Consider the following 6,000-nt stretch of genomic DNA (forward strand, 5'->3'; position numbering starts at 1 on the left):
GTATGTTTGTGTGCACATGTATATATGTGCGTGTACATGTACTGGGATGGGGCCCACCAGAGGTTCACCCGATGAATCTGAGGGGTCGTCACATGAAGTCCTGATCAAAAAAAACCTTCATTCTGTTGGACACTGATGACCTGATTGGACCTCTTTGGGCCTTCAACAGGTCTTAAAATGAAACGTTGTGAAATGTTTGGAGGAGAAAAGTTTCAGAAATGTGAAATACGACGACACACTGATTTTATTTTCATCTTCACAGTGAGTCGATTCTCTAAATGAACCATATAAGTATTTGATGACAGAGAGCAGGACTTCTACTTCACAGCCTCCATCATGTCATCCAGCTGTTTGTCCTCTGTCCGTCTTCATTCACAGAGACAGATACGTGCATTTCTTTTTATTCAATTTTTATTTTTTATTTGGTCCTGATTAAAGCAATGTGGGAGGAAACCTGAGCCCCAGGACTAAACCCACACAGCACACATATTTGTTAACTTTGAACATTTATTAAATCTAAATCTAAAAGTTAAATGTAAACCTAAAATGTTAAATCTAAATTTTAAAAGTTTAATCTAAACCTAAAATGTTAAATCTAAATTTTAAAAGTTAAATGTAAACCTAAAATGCTAAATCTAAATTTTAAAAGTTAAATGTTACTCTAAAAGTTAAATCTAAATTTGAAAAGTTAAATGTAAACCTAAAATGTTAAATCTAAATTTAAAAGTTAAATGTAAACCTAAAATGTTAAATCTAAATTTAAAAGTTAAATCTAAACCTAAAATGTTAAATCTAAATTTGAAAAGTTAAATCTAAACCTAAAACGTTAAATCTAGATTTTAAAAGTTAAATGTAAGTCTAAAAGTTAAATCTAAATTTTAAAAGTTAAATCTAAACCTAAAATGTTAAATCTAAATTTTAAAAGTTAAATCTAAAATGTTAAATCTAAATTTTAAAAGTTAAATCTAAATTTTAAAAGTTAAATCTAAACCTAAATGTTAAATCTAAATTTTAAAAGTTAAATCTAAACCTAAAAGTTAAATCTAAATTTTAAAAGTTAAATCTAAATCTAAAATGTTAAATCTAAATTTTAAAAGTTAAATCTAAACCTAAAAGTTAAATCTAAATTTCAAAAGTTAAATCTAAGTCACACGGAAACAAGGTGGAGGCGTGTCTGTGGGTGCTGTCCAAAGAGGACGGTGTGGAAAAAATGTTAAATCTGAATTTTAAAAATTAAATCCAAACCTAAAATGTTAAATCTAAATTTTAAAAGTTAAATCTAAAATTAAAATGTTAAATTTAAATCTTAAATCTTAAAGGGGGGAGGCGGTGAGGGGGGAGGGCTGAGGGAGGGGTGCAGGGGTGGAGGGGGGGCGGAGAGGCCATGGGGGAGGAGGAGTGAGGACGGGTGAGGGAGAGAGGTGGAGGGAGGGAGGGAGGGAGGGAGGGGGGCGATGGAGACGGCAGGTAGGGTGGAAGGACGGGGAGGGAGGGTCGAGAGGTGATGGGGGAGGAAGAGGGAGCTGCCGTTATCCGACCTGGGGCCAACAACCAGCAGCCTCCTCCTCCTCACTGTCCTCTGACACGAGCTTTGAAGCTTTCTTCTTCTCCTCCTTTGCCTTCTTCTCCTCCTTTGCCTTTCTTTTCTCCTCGTCCTTTGCCTTCTTCTCCTCCTTTTCCCTTTTCTTCTCCTCCTTTTCCATCTTCTTCTTCTCCTCCTTTTCCATTTTCTTCTCCTTCTTTTCCCTTCTCTTCTCCTCCTTCAGCTTTGTCTTCTCTTCCTTCTCCTCCTTTGTCTTTGGAGTCTTGAAGAGAAACCCGAAGCGACCCTTCTTACTCTCCTCCTTCAGGCGGACGTCTTGCACGTCCTTCTCCTGCTCCTCCGTCTGATCGGCTCTCGCCTGGCAGACTTCGGTCAGCTCCTCCCTGAGGTTCTCCTGCAGATCGTTGGGTTCGGTCTGCTCGCTGTGGAGAATTTCAGCCTCGACTCCCGGCAGCTTGTCGGTGGTCTCGTTGACCCAGGCGGAGCGTTCAGGGTTCGCGTTCTCCCCCTTTCCGGTCTCATTGGTTTTCTTGACTGTTGTCTTTTTCTTTGTAGCCGCCTTTTTCAGTCCAGTCTTCACCCATTTGTTTCGGGACACCAAAGCCCTCCTTTTGGTGTTGGCCTTCAGACAGAGCTCCTCCAGACGTTTCCTTTCTCCTTCCAGCTCCTTCTCTCTCGTCTCCCAGCTCTACACTTTCTCTGCAAGCTCTTCTTTGAACTTCTCCTGCAGATCGAGAGACAGACGGTCTTTCTCCTGCTGGAGGAGGTGGACCTCCTCATCTCTCAGGTAGAGCTGGTGTGTCACCTTGTTCAGCACCATCTGCAGGTCATTCTGCAGCACGACACTCTTCTGGTTCTCCAGTTTCAACTGGAGTATCTCGATGCTCTGGGCTGGGATGATCTCCACCTGCTCTATGAGGGAGGACATCTCCTTGGTCCTCTTGAGTTCATCTTGGAACTCGCTCTCCTTGAGCTCCAGAAGCTCCTGCAGTCTGTTGTTGTCCTGTTGCAGGTGCTGCACGCTGTGGCAAAGCTTCTCTTGCTCTTCATTGCTTTCATTGGCCTTCAGACGGAGCTCCTCCAGACGTTTCCTTTCTCCTTCCAGCTCCTACTCTCTCGTCTCCCAGCTCTGCTCTTTCTCTGCCAGCTTTTTTCTTAACTTCTCCTGAAGATTGTTGTGTGTGATCCTCCATGCTTTTTCACACTGGATAATCTCAGCTCTGTTGTGGGACACGATGGCTGTTGTCTCCTCGAGCCTGAGAGGCAGACAGTCTTTCTCCTCTTTGAGGAGGTCGATCTCCTCGTCTCTCAGGTAGAGGTCGTGCACCACCTGGTTCAGCGTCCTCTGCAGTTTCACAGTTGAAACTGAAACTAATAGGCTATTGAATTAAGTCAGGGTTATTTACAGGGTTCGTACACATTAAACTATTCAATTCAAGCACTTTTCAGATCTTGAAAACATAGCATTAAAATACAGAAGTATCAAGACTCATGGTTAAATGACATATATGTCAGTCCATAGTTTATATGGCAAGCGTTTGTCACTTAACGGTATCGTTTATTAACGGGTAATGTATGAACATTAATATGGGTTAAAATAGCCGGTTAATGTTACCTCCCGACGGCGCTCTCCCAGCCGGAGATAAACCAGCCGTCGGTGTCGCAAAATCTCTGGTCCCATTGTCCAGGACCCCGGTCGTGTGTCTGTGCCTCGCTGCCTGCGTGTGTTGCTGTCATATCTCCACGCCTCATCCGACTTCCCCACACAGGTAAGCACTCCGCTGGAACATACTGTACTGTATTGATGTGTGCGGTACTCGAGTCAATAACAACACAAACTGGTGTGACTAGAAATGAGGAGGCTGGCAAAATGGCGCTGCAGTGACAGTTATTACAAATCATCTTATGGCGCCAGACAAAAAACTAGGGGATCATTAAAATCAGGAGTAGGGCTGTCAATTAATATCGTAAATTGTAATTTATATTCAAATTGTTGAAAAATCCATACATTCGAATATGTAAATGAATAATGGATTGTGGGGAAAAAAAGCAGCATTGTTTTGATGCCTGCTGAGAGAACTTCATGATGGACAGGAGCCACAAAATCAGTTTCCATTGTGCTGTACGTTACTATTATTTATTTATTTATACCAAGAACCAAGTCCGACATGTTTATGTCTACGTAGTAGTGTCAGTCTAAGTGTAAAAATATGAAACATTCCGACTCAATGTGCTGTTTCCCCCGCTGCTTCTCTGACGTCAGCCAGCGCTCTCGCTCCTCTCCCCTTTCCGTGAATTGAAAGTTTATTTCAACCAATCCAGAGTTAGGAATTGTTGCCGAAACATTAAAAAGGTGATCCAAGAAGGTTTTTGTCGAGTTTTATTTTGTTTTTGATGCATTTGAAGAAGTTTTTTTTAAAAATGCTAAAATTACTGTTTTTTTGAATGGAGTCTGGTGGCTTTGGCGACAGCGCAACAACAGCTGTTTCTGCTTTAGCAAAACAGATCTTACTCATCAACAAAGAAGTATCTCTGTATGGATTCTGTCCATAATAATGTCAGACACTTATTTGTAGGGTAGCAAGGATGCACAAGTGGTCACACTTGTCGCCTCACAGCTAGAAGGCCCCCGGAATCCCGCTGTGGGCGCTGGTGACGTGTCCTCCACCATGCCTCCGGTGCCTGCTGCTCGAGGAAAAAAGGGGGGCTTTCTGTGCGGAGTTTGCATGAACCTAAGGTTTCCTCCTTAAATAACTCCCACTAAAAACATGCAAGAAGATCACCAAAGGAAGGAGAACCGAAGCACCGAAGGAGAACTGGTCCCCGGGCGCCGGCGTCGGCTGGCGGCTGGCAGCTGGCAGCCCACCGCTCCTGGTCTGCTGCGGAGGATCGACAGACCGAGGATGGGATAAATGCGGAGAAAATAATTTCACGGGAAGCATGCACTGTAAAAAAAAAAAATAAAAAAAAAAAAAAAAAAATTAGGTGACCCGACTTAACTATGTCAAGTCATCTTGTTGCTTTGACTGAGTTAATTTGAGTCAACTTATAGTGTCAAGTTTTTTACACTTCAAAACATGAGTTCATGCAACATACAGTCTGTTGACTCAACTTCCTGTATCAAGTAAGTTGAACTTAAAAATATTATTTGAGATAACTTTAAGAGATGTTGGTTGAATTTATTTTATCAAGTTCCTACAACTGTGAATCAAGTTGGCTCAACATGGAATACATAATTGATACAACTTGCGATTTCTTGACTCAACTTTCTGTATCAAGTAATGTGGACTGGAAAACATTACTTAAGAGAACTAAAAAAGATGTTGGTTGAACTTATTTTATCAAGTTAGGGCAACATTATTATTTTTTCTCATGCTTGATTGCCAAGTTACTTGAGTTTCCAGAAATTGCTAATTTCGAAATTTTAAGCAAAATAATATCTACAAAGAATCTCCATGAGAATTAGACAAACTAAGTATTAACCCAAGAAAAAATAGCTGAACAGACAATTCAATAAGGACCTTTATTTAACCCCCAACAAGTCCAACTTCAAGCAGCCTTGCTTCAAAATAAGTGTCAATGGATGTCAAGACATCAAAAAAAAAAAAAAAATAATAATATTAATACATAAAAAGAAGAGCACCCATCCTTTGGGGAAAAACAATAACTCTCCGAGTTCAACAGAGTCCTTTGAGTGAATGTTCAGAGTTGCTGCAGTAAATTCAGTTCAATTCAATTCAATATACCTTTATTTGTCCCGCAAGGGGAAATTCCAATGTACATCAGCACCAGTAAAAGATAGAATTAGGTAAAAAACAGCAAGTATATACAAAAGAGTGTAATAAAAATAAGCATTCTATAAAAATAAGCATTATTAAATTATAAATTGTACTTGCGGACTGTTAGGTACAGGATGAATTGCAGATTATTGCACCAGCTATTGCCCAGATTATTGTACAGATCATTTACAAATGATTTACAGATAAATGCACAGATTATTGCACCAGTTTTTGCCCAGATTATTGCACAGGTAATTTACAGATGATTTACGGATAAATTATCAAAAAAATTACTTTCAGCAGTTCTTGTTGTGTAGTCTGACAGCTGCAGGAAGGAATAACCTGCGATACTGCTCCTTCACACACTTTGGATGTAGCATCCTATCACTGATGGAGCTCCTCAGTGCAGTGAGTGTGTGTTGGAGTGGGTGGGAGTCATTGTCTGTCATGGAGGATTCATGGAGATTCATAAAAACAAACAAAAAAATGTATCTGAGAAACTTGCTCAAAATGTTGAAAATGAAAACATTCAAACATTGCTGAAATGTCCACTCTCGTGACAATTTCTCTATAACATCACATGGATTAGTGTTCCTCCAAACAGAGCAATAGAAATCAGTCAGAAAATGAAAACAAGGTGGACATAAAATGGCCAATTAGTGTGCGTTGGTTCAGCGA

Source organism: Chaetodon trifascialis, chromosome 9, assembly GCF_039877785.1.
Source record: "Chaetodon trifascialis isolate fChaTrf1 chromosome 9, fChaTrf1.hap1, whole genome shotgun sequence".
Lineage (NCBI taxonomy): Eukaryota > Metazoa > Chordata > Actinopteri > Chaetodontiformes > Chaetodontidae > Chaetodon > Chaetodon trifascialis.